This window comes from Drosophila ananassae, chromosome XL (assembly GCF_017639315.1).
Source record: "Drosophila ananassae strain 14024-0371.13 chromosome XL, ASM1763931v2, whole genome shotgun sequence".
NCBI classification, from domain to species: Eukaryota; Metazoa; Arthropoda; class Insecta; order Diptera; family Drosophilidae; genus Drosophila; species Drosophila ananassae.
This window is the reverse complement of record NC_057931.1, coordinates 5,470,949-5,487,419: the sequence shown is the minus strand read 5'-3', so window position 1 is coordinate 5,487,419 and position 16,471 is coordinate 5,470,949. Positions and strand designations below refer to the sequence as shown.

Sequence of the window (16,471 nt, the reverse complement as noted above, 5' to 3'; positions counted from 1 at the left end):
TTATTTTCTTGAGTCTGGCTACACTTTTCGACTTGCCCGTTGCGTAGACGCCAGGAAGCGAGAAAGAGAGCATCTAAGGATAAGGATACAAGGGGTTTTCTTTAGATTTGTAAGTTTTTCACATTATGAGAGTGAATTTAAGATGTTTTTTGTTTTCAGGACATGAATTTAGTGGGAATTTTGCATGAAAGCATCTAAGATATTTGAAAAATATATGAATAAAATAATTTATTTATTTTTAAATATATAATTTAGTTCTCTTTATTAATAAAATAATATAAATTAGCATGGAGAGTCGAGAATAAGAGAGATTTCATAATCAAAAACAAACCGGTTCGAACCGGTTAAGGGATAACAAAACATTTGCGGCGAAAAAAGCATTTTGTGGCGAAAACCAGGGCTGGCATTTCGGCATTTTTGATGCCAGAATCCTAGCTAGAATCCGGCATCTGGCCACACTGGGCACTGGGTCCCACAGATTTTTTTTCCACCAAAGTCTCGGGTCGTGGTCGCGCTAATTGGACATTTAAGAGCCCCAGCAAGGCAAAAGCCAAGCAGCATTTGCTCCACTCTCGATTTGCGCGTTTGTTTACTGGCGTCTGGTATCTGCTATAGCTATATCCGATATCTGGCCGATCGGCGCGTACCGATAACACTGAACGAAACCCGAATCAGAATCAGAATCCGAATCAGAATAATCTGAATTCCCAACCGACCCTCTCTCTCTTGGCATTTTTTCGCGTGCATCCATCTGCAGCAGTTGCAAAAAAAAAAATTAAAAATAAAAATTAAATATATAAAAATATTGTAAAGAAAGCGAAAAATAATAAAAATAAAAGCGAATAATAACGAAGAGAGTGCAAAAAGAAATAATAAAAAAAAAAAGAAAAAAGTTTGAAGCTAAAAGGTAAATTGCAGCCTTTTTTGTTTTTTGTTTTGTGCTATTTTTTATACAAATACAAAAATTGTGCAACACACACGCACATACAGACGCAAAAGGGAGGCTTGTTGATGGGGGCGGGGGAAGAAGAGGAGCGTGGAGCGTGGAGCGGAGAGAAGCTCAAACACACACACACAGGCACGCTCTGGCCCACCTCCCCTCCCCGCAATATACATATACCGATATATGCATACATACAGATGTATGTACATATTCCAATAAGAATGCGTGTGAAATGTTATTTTTTGTTGTTTTTTTTTCGTCCTCTGGAATGTAAATGAAAATATGCATAAATACTCTAATTGGCAATTGGAATTAAAATTAAAAAAATATCTTATAAAAAAAAAATAAAAAAATATATATAATATAAATTAAAAACGCGAGTGCAACGCGAAAAAAAAATAACTTGATACATACAGTACATGTGTGTACATACGCTGTACATACTTTTTCTCCACACTCTTATTAGTCATCTTTGGTGTTTTTTTTTTCTTGTTTTTTTTTTTTTGGCCATGGAAAGGCTGTGGAAGTTCAGCCTCCATCCGCCCAACCTCCCCCTCAGCGCAAAAAAAAAAACAATTTTTTTTTTCGTGTGCAAAAACAAAAAAAAAACAAACAATACAAGGAGAAAAAAATTAACGGTTAAAAGTGCTACAAATCATAACGGTTAAAAGCTTCCAAAGGCAGCTAAAACAAGAAAGGAAAGCTAACTTCGGGCGGAGCCGAAGTTTATATACCCTTGCAGTTCAGTCGCAGTCCGATAGGTGGCGCCACGCATCTATATTATTAGATATACAGCGGATCGTATATAGTCGGCCGATCCTTATGAAATTTGGCATATCGAATTATTTTGACCAAAGAAGCATACATTGAAAATCCCATCCTTCTAACTTGAAAAACAACGAAGTTATGCCATTTCCGATCAATCAGTTATATGGCAGCTATAGGATATAGTCGACCGATCTTTATGAAATTTGGCAGATCGTATAAGTTGGACCAAATAAGAATCCATAGAAAGTCCCAACCTTCTAACTTGAAAAACAACGAAGTTATGCCATTTCCGATCAATCAGTTATATGGCAGCTATAGGATATAGTCGACCGATCCCGGCCGTTCCGACTTATGTACTACCTGCAAAGGAAAGAAGGGTGTGTGCAAAGTTTCAACTCGATAGCTTTAAAACTGAGAGACTAGTTTGCGTAGAAACAGACAGACAGACGGACAGACAGACAGACGGACAGACAGACAGACGGACAGACGGACAGACGGACATGCTTATATCGACTCAGGAGGTGATCCTGATCAAGAATATATATACTTTATAGGGTCGGAGATGTCTCCTTCACTGCGTTGCACACTTTTGACCAAAATTATAATACCCTCTGCAAGGGTATAATGAAAATAACAGTAAAATTCAACAAGAAAACTCTCGCGTGCGTGTGTCTCTGTCTCTCTCTGTGTGTGTGTGTTGGTTTTTGGAGATTTTCTCCCAGAGAGAGCCGCACGTAAATTACGGTTCTCCTCGCTCTGTGCGTTTATGATTGTGTTTGTATGTGTGTGTGTGTGTGGACGACAGGACACCCAAGCAAAGGAAAATGCTGTAGCAGCACATAACGGCTCTTCCTTCGTATTCCGTTTCTCGTCCTGGCTTGTGTGCCTGTTTGTGTGTGTGTGTGTTTCTGAGCTGCGCTGCTCTGCTGCTGCGCAGTCACCGCCTCAGTTGGCGTCGCACAGTGGCCCTAATTTCCTTATTTATTTATTTTTTCATAAATATAAATATGAAAAATAATTATTATTTAAGGAAATTTGAATTCTAAAAAAAATTAGATTTATAATTAAATTTGAAATTCTAAAATAAAAAAATATATTTGAACTATTAATAAATTGATTTGCTGTTGATAAAATTATTAAAAATAAAAATATTAAAATAAATTTTGAAATGTCACATTTTTAATATCTTTCTCATACCACTGTCCTTGCTCTCTCTCTCTCTCTCTGTCATTCGGTACACGAGAATTCCCCCCTCGGGGCCCCTTAGCCCCCTTTATCCCCTCCCCCCTTTTCCTTTTCGATCTGTTGTCCTTCGACTTCTGCGAGCTCAACTCCAGGGATATGCCATCAAGGCTCCACTGTGCGCGTGTTTTCGTTTCGAGAGCTTAGTCCCAAGGTCCCCTGGCTCATCTCTTCTACGTCGCTTCAGTTGCATTCCAGGTCCTTTCGAGCTCTTCGCGCTCTTCCTGCCTCCCACGCGGAGAAAAAGAAGGCCAAAGGCATACTGTACAGGAGGTGGTGGTGGTGGTAGTAGCAGAAGGGGGGAGGTCAGAAATCAGATTGCACCGATCAATGGGTTAATCGGCGAATAATCACCATTCAAAATTATACCCCCCACCACCTCCCCACAGGCCCACCCACAGCTCCTCTCTTTAATTAAAGCCGCCTGCTAACGGTATATTTTTCTTGTAATTAAACGAAAATGCAGTTTTCCTTCAGATTTCATCAAGTTTTCTTGGAAATTAATTGAAATATAAATAATATAATAGTTTGTCTTAAATTGTAGACATGTTTTGTCATGTTTTTTTGTGTTTTTTTTATGTTTTGTTCTATTTCATCATGTTTAGTCATGTTTTATCTAAAGTTTATAGTTTCTAGAGGTTTATTTTTAAGTAAAAGCTACTTAATTAAGCTATTTTTGTTATAATTAGTGTTATATTTTTGTTATAATTATTATATATTATAATTAAACCCTATATTGTCATTAAAAAAAGACCTTTATACCTATTTTTTTTTTGAAAATTTTTAATAAAAACGTTTAAATTTAAAAATTTGGCTTAAAATTGTTGGAAAAAGATATATGATTTAAAAATATATAAATTTTTTGGGGATTATTGGCTCTATATTTTTTCTTATAGGTTTTTCTTAATTTAATAAATAAATTTCTTTCAAAAGCCTTAAAAGAAACATATAATAGAAGCTTTATTGCGAAAACTGTATAGTTTTCTAGAAAAATACTGGATATATTTTATGAAATATTAAAAAAATACCAAATAAAGAGCAACTATAGGATTTAAAAAATATATGATGATTTGATGGATATATTTCTTTACAATACATGTATCTATAATCTATATATCTTTTGGATCATATTTTCACAAAATATAATGATTATATTCTAGAAAATCTTAAATATTGTTGAAGTTTTCTGTATAATATCCATAAAACCTAAAATCTTAGATTCCTGCAACAAATTCCTATATTATATGACCTAAAAATCAAAATATATCCACAATATAATAATATTATATATTATAAAAATAAAAATGAAATTGTCCATCTCTAAAAGACATTTTGTTCAGTACCTATTATCCCCCAACTGCAGATCAGTGTAGATAGTCCTTAATGCCATGTCTCCACTCGAAAATGCTTTGAAATTATGTTTGTTTTTGATAATGCCATGTTGTGTGTGTAATTTTTGTTCGATTGAACAGGTGCTGGGTGTGTTTGAGTTTCTGGCAATTTGCTGGCATAAACAACAAGTGTAGTGTGTAATTTAATTGAGCGGGTGCTAGTGGGGTTGTTGGTTTTTCCACGACTGTGTTGGGCTTAAAAATGCACCGCCAGTATCCGATCCATTATCCGGGCTGTCAATTGAGCGATTACCTATGCAAATATGCACTGTGACACTTGGCCAGTAACTGTCTAACTAACCAGTTAACAGTCAACAGCATTTTAGTGCTAATTACATGGAATAATGTTTAGTTCTGGGCTTGTTTTTTTCGAAAACAATTAGCCGCGTGGGAGAATTTCGAGTCAAATGACTCACAAAAATAGTCAGACACTATGGGAAAAAGGCGAAAAAAAAACCACAATAAATATATGTAAATAAGAAATTAGAGAAAAAGAGAGCATAGCACAAAAGATTTCCACTTTTTTCCCCTCCCCCCACCCCATTTTGTACACAGAAATTGCGCTAATAATAGCGAAGCACAGAAAAAAAAAAACTATTAGAAGTACTGAGAGTTTCGGGCTAAAATAGGCACGAGTAGAGCCAACAACAACATCGCCAACAACAACCCCAAGAAACTAAAACAAAAACAAGAAAAGAAATAATAAAAAAAAAATAAGAAAGGGAGAAAAAAAAAATAAATAAATGAAAAAACAAAAAAAGCATTGAGATTCTGGTGGAAATCTTCCGTGAATGTGGAAACTAAGAAGTCAAATCGGTTGCAGTTGCTTTCCAAATACATAGGATAGTACACTGAAAGAAAATGCATACACAAAAATATATATATGTATATTAGCAGACAGAAAAATGACATTTTAAAACATTTAGGATATCTAATTTTTGATAAAAATTAAATTGTTAGGGATGCAACTCAATTTAAACGATTGTAACGGTACTTGCGATATGTTATCGATATATTTTTTTTAGAGAAAAACAGTTATATTTGCTTTGTATTTCAATTTTAGAAACATTTTAACATATACTTTTAAATACTGTTTTTAAGCAATTGATTTCCTTAATTTGTACTTTTTAGGTCTGTATTTTTTTCTAAGTTTTAATGTTTTAAAAATCTGTGTCTAATCTAAATGTGTACGATTATTTCGATATACTATCGATATTATTTAAAGAAAAACACCTCTTATTTGCTTTTTAATCGTATATTTTGTAAATTTTAGTCGGAAAATATCATAAATACATTATTATTAATTATTTTGCGATTATTTTTCAGATTTTTAAGCCCTGTAGCCTAATTTGAACGATGATTTCGATATAATATCGATAAATTGCTAAATATTAGTTTCAAAATTTTACAAATATGCTTTTCAAAATATTGTATGACTAGTTTTTAGTTTTTAAAGGCCTGTATCTTTTTTCTTTTTAAATAAAACTTGAAAACCTAATGTTTTTCCACCGAAGATTAAAAGGAAATATTATTTTTAATCTGAAATTGAAATAAAAGCAAAGAAAAACTATAAAAATACTCCACAGAGTTGACCCAGTTTCCTGAACATTCGCACAAATAGTTATAAAATATGGAGCTGACCTAGTTCCTTCATCTTAATGATGACTTGCATGCCGGTTTTTTCGTCCAGTGTATGTATGTACAGAGCACACATACATATATAACGGTACACATACAGTTATCCCCAGAAGTTTCGGGTCAATTGACTTTTAGTGTAGTGCTGTATATGTATTTGTGTATGTGTGTGTGTTCAGAGGCGCAGGATGAAAGAAAAAAAAAAAAACAACAAGAAGAAGAAGAGGAAAAAGGAAAAAAGCTCGCAAAAGCAACACGGCAACGTCGACAGAGGCAGTGGCAGAGGCAGCGACGTCGGCGTAGGCACGCAACAAATCGCCCAAGAGCCAAAGCCAAAGCCTAAGCTCACACAAGCACACACAAGCACACTCACACTAGTGTACATAATACACGTATATATCCCTCTGCCGCCCACCCACTTGATTCCGCTCTCTCTCTCTCGCTCTCTCTCTCTCTCAGCACAGTGGTTGCGATAAGCTCCAAACATTGAGCCTTGATTTTAACATAAAAAGTAGAAAGAAAAAAAAGAGGGAGAAAAAATATGTCTCTCCCCTCTTTTGCCCCCATGCAATAACTGTAAAATTTTCATAAATGTTTGAGGCGAGTAGGCCGCGGGCCTGCACTTCCTCATTAGAAGAAAAGCTTTTTCCAATTCTCGCCAAAGCTCTCCCCAGTGTACGTTTAATTTGTATTAACTCATATATGGTATGGCCTGGCACCTGATTCCTAGCTCTGGGCTACGGGCTACGGGCTACAGGCTTCCTCTCAATGACATCAGCATCGCATTCATTATTTTTTTTATGTCCCATTGTCCGGTGGATGTGGCCCACTGTACCACCTAGATGGGGGTGTATGGGAAGGGAGATCTCCTGTATATCCTGCATCCTCATCGCCTTTTCTGCTACTGCAATTGACGTTTCTGGCCCAAGAAAAAAAAGGATAACAACAAAAAAAACATAAAAGGAAATTTGCTTTTCGGACCATCCTTGCGATAAACTTTCCAAATTAAAATCCAAAATAATTCCAATTGCCTCGAAAACCAATTAAAATCGTAATAAAAATTGGAAAAATCAATTAAGAAAACATGGCTTTTCACTTCTGGAATGAAAATTAATTATTTAAAGTGTTCTGGTTTTTTTTTTTGATTTTTGTACGAAATCAATTGAAAATGACAATTAAATATCAATCAAGGGAAATTTTTTTCCATTCAGAGCTTAGATATTTTTTCGATAGTTCGTTTCATTCGATTTAAATGATTCACTCACAGAAATATGGAGAATGGCTTTAAAGGATATAAAGGACCCTCTGAGCCTCCTCTGAAATGCAGTAATTATAATTATAGTCATTACAATAATTGCGGGTTAATAGTTCTCCCGTCACCAGTTCCAGAGAGTCACACGTTTAATTTCGACTTTGGCTTTTTTGCATTTGATGTCCTGAATGTCCTGAATAATTGATGTCCTGAAAATGTTACTCGCAAGTCCTTGCCAATGATAGTGCAAGTCCTAATTCGTAAAATTTGTCAAAGTTTCCATTCAATTATGGATTGGCATTTAAACTAGAGCTATTTTCAAAACTTTCCTTTCCAACTTTCTCATTCGATAATTGCGATAAATTATCGATGTATTTTCACAAAAAAAATTATTTCATCGATATAATTTAAAATTTTAGATTATATTTATTCAAAACTTAAAACAATTGTTTTTTTTAAACTATAGCTTCTTCGCTTCTCCTTTTACGATATTTCCGATAAGTTATCGATGTATTTTTCATGGAAATCGATTGCATTTCAATTTTTGAGAAATAAAACAATCGAATTATGGAAAGAGTCAACTATACACGATTTTAACTATAAAAGGAACAATTAGATTAAACTATGGATAAAATATCGATATAATTTAAAAGAAAAATTGATTTTTTTTGCTTTCTTGTTCTGTTTTTATCAAAATATTATTTCAGAAAACTTTTTTGGAATATTTTAAGCTTTGTAGATCCTGTATACAATTCTTTCATTGTCTTCGATAAACTATCGATATATTTTGTAGAAAAATGATTGTATTCTCTAGGCATATCGTTTCTAGAAAGCTCTCAAAGTATTTCATTCCAAGTACTTGGCATGAAATACTTTTGCAGCATAGTTTTGAGCAAACAAGTTGGAATTTTTGTTTCTCTGTTTATTTGTTTGTTTGTTTATGTCCTTGTGTGTGTGTGTTAATGTGTGTGTGTGGGTGTATGTGTTTTCCTTTCATAAGGACGATGCAGTGTTTTCATTTCGCCTGCCTGTGCTGGCCGTTGTTTCTGTTTTTGCTGCGTGTCCTGTTGCTGACAAAACAGCAACAGTGGCCAGGACAGGACAGGACAGTAAAGGACGGGACAGGAGAGGAACAGGAAAAGCGGGAACAGCTGGAGCAGAAGTTGCCTTGCCCCATATCCCCCACATCCCCCAGACCCCCCCATATATCCTACATCCTATTTTCGCCCACCTCTATATCCTTGTCGTCATAATGACCGAACTAACTGAGTGACTCTGCTGCGTGTGTCCCTGTATCTGTTTGTTTCACTGTATTAGTGTATGTGTCTGTGTGTGTGTGTAAGGATATATGGATGGGAGTGTAGTTGTATATGTAGATGTATCTCGGTTCGTGCATGCGCCTCAACAGCGGTCAGGGTTGACTTTTTGCAGGAGGAGGCCGGAAAAGCAGGCCGAAGGAGCAGCCAGGCCAGGCCAGAACCAGGATCAGGACCAAAAAAAACCCAGTCGGCCACCCCCCGAGCCCAGTTCTCGCCCCACCTACTCCATCTCGTCCTTAAAAAGGAAGAAAAAAAAAAAAGCCAGCGCAACAGCAACGAAATTAAGCTGAATCCCAACCAGAACCGCGCGCTTCTTTGGTCTTATTGGATTTGAGCTGCCTCTGTCTGTGGGTGTGTGTGTAAGTGGAGAATCGATAAAGCATACTTATTTGGATTTTTGGTGCAACATGCTTTAAACTCTGTATACACACACACACACACATACAGAGAGACAGAAAATACAGGTAGCATAACGCTACAGATACACAGGCTTGGTGTGTGTTATATTTTAGCGTTATATGCTCCCCGCACATAACCTCAAACCGCACATAACCTCAAAAGCTTCGTGTAGTAGTCTCTCTCTCTCTCGCTCTCACTCTTAGCCATCACTCCACCCATCTCTTTCGCTCTCATTGAGTCTTGGAGTCCGTTGGAGCAACTCGAGATTAGCTTCCGGTGGGGATATAAATCATCTCTCGGTTCGTTGCTCAAGTTATAAATATTAAATATTCAAAAGCGACTTTTTGCCCACCTACCTCATTCCCCCCATTCCCCCCTCCCCCATAGAACCACCCCCTAAACACCCATTCCTCCTGTCTTGTCTTCTTCTTGCCCTCTTATATTCCTCCACATCCTTCCATCTTTCGGGTGTGTATGTTTTTTTTTTTTGGTTCTCTCTACTCTGCTCTGCTTTTGTTTCGCCCTTTCGCTTTCAGCTTCGCACTTTAAACAGCTGCTCCACTGTACTCTTCTTCGTCCCACGTCCTATCCCTATCCCTATCCCTTTCCCGGGGTATCTCTCTCTCCTCCAACCTCTGACACACTCCCGGAGCTTCGTTACAGTTACTTTACGCATACACTGGCGGTCATAAAAACCGCAACGCAACGCAACGCGAATGAATGAAACAACAAAAACCGCTTGGGGAATTCCGTTCTGTGTATTAATATATGTATCAGTGTGTGTGTGTGAATGTGTTTCTGTATTTGTATTTGTATTTGTATTTGTGTGTAATGCCAAGACTTTCAAGAATTTCGAACAAAAGGAAACCAGGCTAAAGATTATGCCATGCACTCAAGCAATATTAACCCTTGCCATTACCAAAATTCAAAAACCATAATATCCCATAACCAAAACACAATGACTTCTCAGACTTTAAGATTCTATTTCTTTATCCTTTTTTCAATAAAAATTGGGAGTAACTTGAAAAAAATTAATGGGTTAAATTAATTTAAAATTGATTTAAAACTACTCCTAAGATTACTAGTTGGGTGTTAAAGAAGGGTTCTAAAGAGTCCTTCTAGCCAGAAAAAACTATTTTTTCATAAACCAACATTACGTATACGTAATATTTCTTATTTTTAAAAACTTTCATATATTTTAACCAACTTTTTAAAGTTTATTTCCTATTTTTTATTTAATTTAGCCTTCTTTTATTTATTTTTACTTATTGTTTGATATTTTAAACATCGCATATGAAATTTTTGGACCAACTTGTCGTATACGTAATATTTTTTATACATATTTTTACTTGTTCTTTATATTTACTCAATTTTTAAGGTTTATGAGAATGGTTGTTTTTTATATAGTTAAGAGCCTTTACTTGATTGTTTCTTATTGTTTTTATAAAAAAAAACCTGAATTTCTGCTTGAAATTCATCATACAACAGGTCGTATACGTGATATTTATAATTTTTTTTTATATAATTCATATTTTTACAAACTTTTTGATGATTATTTAATATTTTCTGTACAAATAAGCCCTTTTGCCTTATTTCTAGTCAATTTTCTATCACTTTAAGCCGCAAAACCACCATGTCGTATACGCAATGCTTGTAGTAAATTGCTTTTAAGCCCCTTTGTTGCACAGATATTCAGTTTTAAACTCAATTATTCCATCTTATTTAATTAAAGCATATTTTTACAATGTTTTTAAAACAAAGGACACTGGCGAAGTGGCGCCCAGATGAGTTGGCCCAGAAAAAGTTTGGAAAATTGCATTAAAAGCGTGGCATTTTAATCAGAAGTTCATCCTTCAATATATTAGCTAAGGGCATTCGAGTCTGGCCTTCGCACTTTGTTCCCCATCCGCTTTTGTTGTCCGCATAACTAAAACTTTATATTTCTATTCTATTTTATATATATCTATTTTTTTTAAGCATAGTCCTTGCGCTTTTTTTTGTATACATTTTGCGTTTGTGCTACTTAACCTTTTTTGTGTTGGCAAAAGTATTTTATGCTGTATGACGGAAACTTTGGAGTGTGTTGTTGTTTTCCCTTTTTATATAGTTTTTTTTTTTTATTTTTTTTTGTTATATGTTTTGGTCATGCCGCTTGATCTCGGCTATCGAGTGGCGGAGCCACTTTTCCCATTTAGCCCAAGCAACATAGTCCTTTTTGCCATCCTTGCCATCCCTCCTCCTTGCCAGCTACCTCCTTTCGATTGTGTGAGTGCACTCGGCATGCAAACAATGCCGTTAGCGAGCAACAAAAGCTGCTTTCGGTTGCTTTGGTTTTGTTTGCTGGCTTCGCTTTGTTTCTGTTTGGCTAGCTGCTTTGCATAAATTTGCACACCAACTTGGCTTAGCTGCCCAGAAATAAAACCATAAAAAAACGCAAAAAGAAAACTAAAATGGGGAAAAAAAAAGAAAAAATTAAGAAAATGCTAGAAAAAAATTTTTGGCTAAGCTGTTGCAGTTTTTATGACCGCCACTGTATGCCAGAGGATAACGGTTGATGATGACGTTGCCTTGGCTGTGGTTCTCTGGCTCGCCCACTCTCGCTCTCTCTCTTTCTCACTCTCACTCGCTTTTTTTTTCGCTTCATCTCTCCCCTTGGCTTTGTCAATGACATGTCCTTCTCCCTGTCTAAGCTGGCTGTCTCTTTTCGTTTACCGTTAACCGCTCCAGAGCTCCACAGCTCCATAGCTCCACCGTTACGTGCGTGCGTATACGTGATGCTGCAGTTTACGGTTACTCGTTAAAGTTAATGCTTTTAAATAGCTTATAGGTAATTTGTTGCTGTCGTTGACACCTATGCCGGGCATTTTACAAGATTTGTGTCTGTGTGTGATTGCTCAAATGTGCTCACGACACGCACATCAGCTGTTTGCACCGACCTAAGCCCCTTTGAACTTCTAAATGGTATATCTTTATACGTATACTTACGTATTAATATATAAAAAAAAATGACTGTACCCATGTTAGGGATTAATAAAGGAGCGAATTCAAAGGGAGAGTTTTCTGTGCAACTATTAAAGGCTTTAAGTCTTAGGATTATTCATATCTGGTAGTTTTAGAGAAAAGAGTTTCATGTCAGGTCATGTCAGATCTTGTGTTTATTCTTCTGCTTAGTGATGAACCATCTTCCGATACCATCATCTTAGCAGCTTTTATCGATAGTAGCGAGTGTCTAAGCTAGGCTTGCAACTACCGCTCATCTCTAGAATTATTCTGAGAACAGATCCCGAAAAGCTCATAAATTCTTAATCAAAATGAACTGTCCAAAAGGCTTCCCTTCTTTTTGAATTTTCTTTTCTGTCAGAATAAGTAATATACTTCTGCAATCCTTTCTTCCAAGGAGAGGAATGCGCTTTTGGGGACTTAAAGCCTATTAAGACAAGACAATGGACCACCCAGCTAGAGGACGTGGAACTCTAATGCTAATTGCCGAGGTGGAAAATGAAAACGAGACAGAGACAGCGACAGAGACAGAGTCTGAGAATGAAAAGCATAAGAAAAGCCGGCAGAGAAAAGACATGATCCAAAGAGACACTAAAATTAGGTCGAGCAGTAACAGAGCAACCGAGCCAAGTAGAATACAATTTGCCAAAAATAATCTCCGTGTGCCGCCTGTGCTTTGCGACAATTTTCATGCAACGACCCACCGACCATTCGACCATCCGACCGACCGAACAAACAAACAAACAGAATAGAATAGAACAGAATAGAACCCACTCGCCGAGAGATTTAAAAAAACATGATGAAAAATCGCTCAAAGTGAAAAAAAAGTACTTGAGTTATTGGAGCAGACAGCCGTACGGGGGCGGGGATAAGATGGATAGGATGAAATAGGGGGGATGGGACACTGTGCGGTCCAAGACCGAGAGCTGTCACTCAAACGGACACCAAAAGACTAAAAAGTGCGAGGCGTTGATTTGGTCCTATTTCTTGCCTGGCACTTGTCTTGCTTTTTTCTATTCTTGATTGCGTTTTTTTAAGTTTTCTTTTTAAGAAACAATAAATTAAAAGAGGTGAAAATTTGCTTTAAAAATTATTTCAGTCAAGAGACAAGAGTTTCTATGCAACGTGAGGTAATTATGTGCGCTTATCTTAGAATATAAATAAGATATGTATTTGAAAAGCCTTTGAAAAGTATCTTTTTAAAAAATGATGAACAAAATTTGAAACAATTTGTTCTGGATGTTGACAACTTGTTTGTAGAAAAGAGGACTTTTTCAATTTCAAATATTGTTTGAAATAAGTTGATTATTATTTGTATTTTTAGAGCAGGGCGCTGTTTTCCACGGCGCTGCTACATAAGGTACGGCTGTTAAGAAATTAATGTATATTGATTGAAAAGCACCATCTCTACCATTTACCATCTCTATTAGAGATGGTAAAGCAACCTGCATAAGGTACTACTGATAGAGAATGAGGAGATCTGGCAACCCTTTGTTTGCTTAACAAATATTTAAAGAAAAACCTGACACCTCCACCCTTTCTGCTTGACTGAAAAGTAAAAGAAAAACTATCAAACAACAAACATTGTACGCCAATACTTTGCGGTAAATAATTTTTATGGAAAGGATAATTCCTTTTTGCAGCCATAGCCTTTCAACTGATGTCTAATGTGGCAAGCTGGAATGCGTGCTTGTGTTTGCATTGGTAACTGTACACTCTGTTTGCACCCTAACGGTAAAAATTGGCCAAAATGGCGTGCGACCAATGGCTGCCGGCTGCCGGCTGCCTGGCGAGTTCATAACAAAAATTCCGCTTCAAATTTCGAACAAATATGTTTTTAACGCCCGTGCGTGTTCGTTTCTCCTTTTTGTTTATGCGAAAATAAAAATTGTACTCGTCGCGCTGTCTGTCGTCCAGTATGTAGTGTGTATATGTGTGTATATTGTGGGTGTGTGTGTGTGGGGCGTTTGTCTTTCAAAAAAAACATTTTTTTTTGCCCCCACTGCTGTTGGTGAGCTGCGGCTATTGTGGGTGACAGTGCATGTGGGACAACACTCGCGCAATGTTTGTTTTTCGGTTATTTGTTTCTTTTCCTGCCTCTCCTCTACGTTTTTTTTTGCCTTTTGGCAACAACGTGACTTCATCATCGTCCAACATGATGATGATCCTCGTCGACCGCGTTATGCGACAAAACAATTGCATGAATATTTATGTGCAGGGAGGGGGGAGCAAGCTTGCTTCCATCTGAAAGGAGGCTTTTATGGAGCATATCGATACCCTATCGTACGGGTTTGTAAAGGAATCTCTATAGCTGCAGATATAGCTAGGGTATCTCTGTCTTTTTTGGTTAAAAATCTACATAGTCAGTGCTAAGTACCAGGTATCTCATTGTCTAAAAGATAAAAGATTGTAGGAATGATACGAAAACAGTATGAAGCAGATCTAAAATCTATATTATTAAATATTTATAGATATACTTCGTTACAGATCCTAAAATCTATAAGTATCTAAGATAGGTACCGGGTATCTCATAGTTTCTTTTCCTTCTATCTCAATAGCTTATGTATGGGAGTACCGGGTATCTCACTGCTCTCTTTGGTTGAAAATCTATAAAATAATACCTATGTTGGCATCTTACAGTCTCTTCTGGCTTAAAATCTACATAATAATACATAGGTATCGGGTATCTTACAGTCTATTCAGACTTTAAATACAATTTTTTGAAAATACCGTGTATCTCACAGTCTTTTATGATAAACATCTGAGTCTGAGATGCATAGGTAGCGGGTATCTGAAGGTCTGAAAGATCTAATGCTGGGTATCTCACAGTCTCTTCTTATATATATACTTTTCTAGTTTCTACTTATCTAGTATACAGTCTTAAAGATCTGATATACCAAAGATTTAATGTTTCAAAGATCAAATATGCAGTCTTATATATCTAATATACTTAAGATCTAATAGCCTTAGCTCCAATATGTAAAAAAATCGAAGAGTACAGGGTATCTCTTAGTCTATAAACCCCAAAACCTAAACCTCCTTGTGTGTGGTTTCTGTGCAAACATTCCCAGCTCTCTGGCTCTGGCTCTGGCCTGGCTCTGTGGCAGTCATAAAGCAAAGGACGTCAAAGGATTGCCCGGCAAATTGGCTTCAGTCGTAAAATGCGTTTGCGTGTATAGTGGAATATGGTAGTATGGTATCCTTGCTCCCTTGCTCTATGCCCATTTTTTTTTCTTCCTTTTAGCCATTTTCTTTTTTGTCGTCCTTTATGCTATCTCACTCTCTGGTTCCTGGCCGCTTTCCATTGATGGCATAATTGTTGTTGCCGCTGTTACTGTTGCTTAGTCGCAACGCATTTCGAACTTAATTATTATAATTAATTGGCAAGAACAACTAAGGAGGGGACGGGGGGGGCCGCCTAGCCAACAAAAAAGCCAAAAACCAAAAGCGAAACACGCAAAGTTCTCCATCCATCCCCCCAAAAAAAAAAGCAATAAGGTTAACTATAACCCTCGCCCCCTAATTCGTTCAACAGGCTTTCGAATCTTGAACCTTGGAAAAAAAAAAAAAATGATGTGAAACTTTATACTCATGTGGCATGTTTAAGGCTCTCAAGTTTTGTGCTCAGTGTTGCATTCGGGGGGAAAGTCATTTAAATTAGCCTTCTAACGCTCTGACGCGGCCGGTTCCCAGTCCTCAGTCCTCCTCAGTCGACAGGCGACAAAAGCCGCCAGTTTAGCAGAATAATTTACCATTTAAAAACGCTTTCGCATGTGCGAGTGGATGGAAAACAAAGCCACACACAAACAATAGCTTGAAAAAAAAAATAAAAAAAAAAATGAATAAAAATACATACAAATACAAAGAATAACACGTAAATGTTTGCATATAAAAATGAATAAGAACAATTGCTAAGCCATTTTATGCGCATGAAAGCGGAATTATGCAAATGCCATGCCATGCCATGCCAAGTAAGCCAAGCCAAGATGAAGGCGAGCCAGATGACAACCCAGTTAGCTTTTGTTCCAATTTCCATTACATTCCCATCCACACACCAGCAACGGTAAAACGGTTAACGGTAAACATTTGCTCAGTGTGCCCGTTTCATTTTACAACATGTTGCATAATTTGACAACTGTCTAAATGAGAATGTTACATGTGTTTATTTTCCGTTTTAACAGACATTTTCAATGTTTTTTTCGCGGAAAAGCATGCTTTTCTTTATCAATTATGCTTTTCACTTCGAAAATCTGCTTAGATCAGTTTGTAATGGTAGTATCTTTCCTTTAAACGATAACCACTTTTCAGTGTGCCCATTTCTCAATAAAAAGCTACCAGTGTGCCCATTATCCACAAAAATTACATTTTTCAAGTCTAACAAGCCATTTTGTAACTGAAAATTGTACGAATGCCTTTATTCCTTTTGGACTTTATCTATTTATCTTTGAAACGGATACCAGCCAGCTCCGTCTTCAATGGCACTCCATTGTATAGAAATGTGCAAACAAGAAATGCTGTTGCT

The 16,471-nt window shown here is 36.7% G+C and overlaps 1 protein-coding gene across 1 annotated transcript in view; it reads left to right on the top strand.

Annotated features, from left to right (window-relative positions):
- The first annotated feature begins 438 nt into the window (after positions 1-438).
- LOC6503486 (serine/threonine-protein phosphatase 2B catalytic subunit 3) overlaps positions 439-16,471 on the top strand; it is a 29,504-nt gene continuing 13,471 nt past the window's right edge. The window contains exon 1 of the mRNA XM_001964249.4: positions 439-907. The gene's annotated coding sequence lies outside the window, so the exon portion shown is untranslated. The remainder of the gene's footprint in view (positions 908-16,471) is intronic.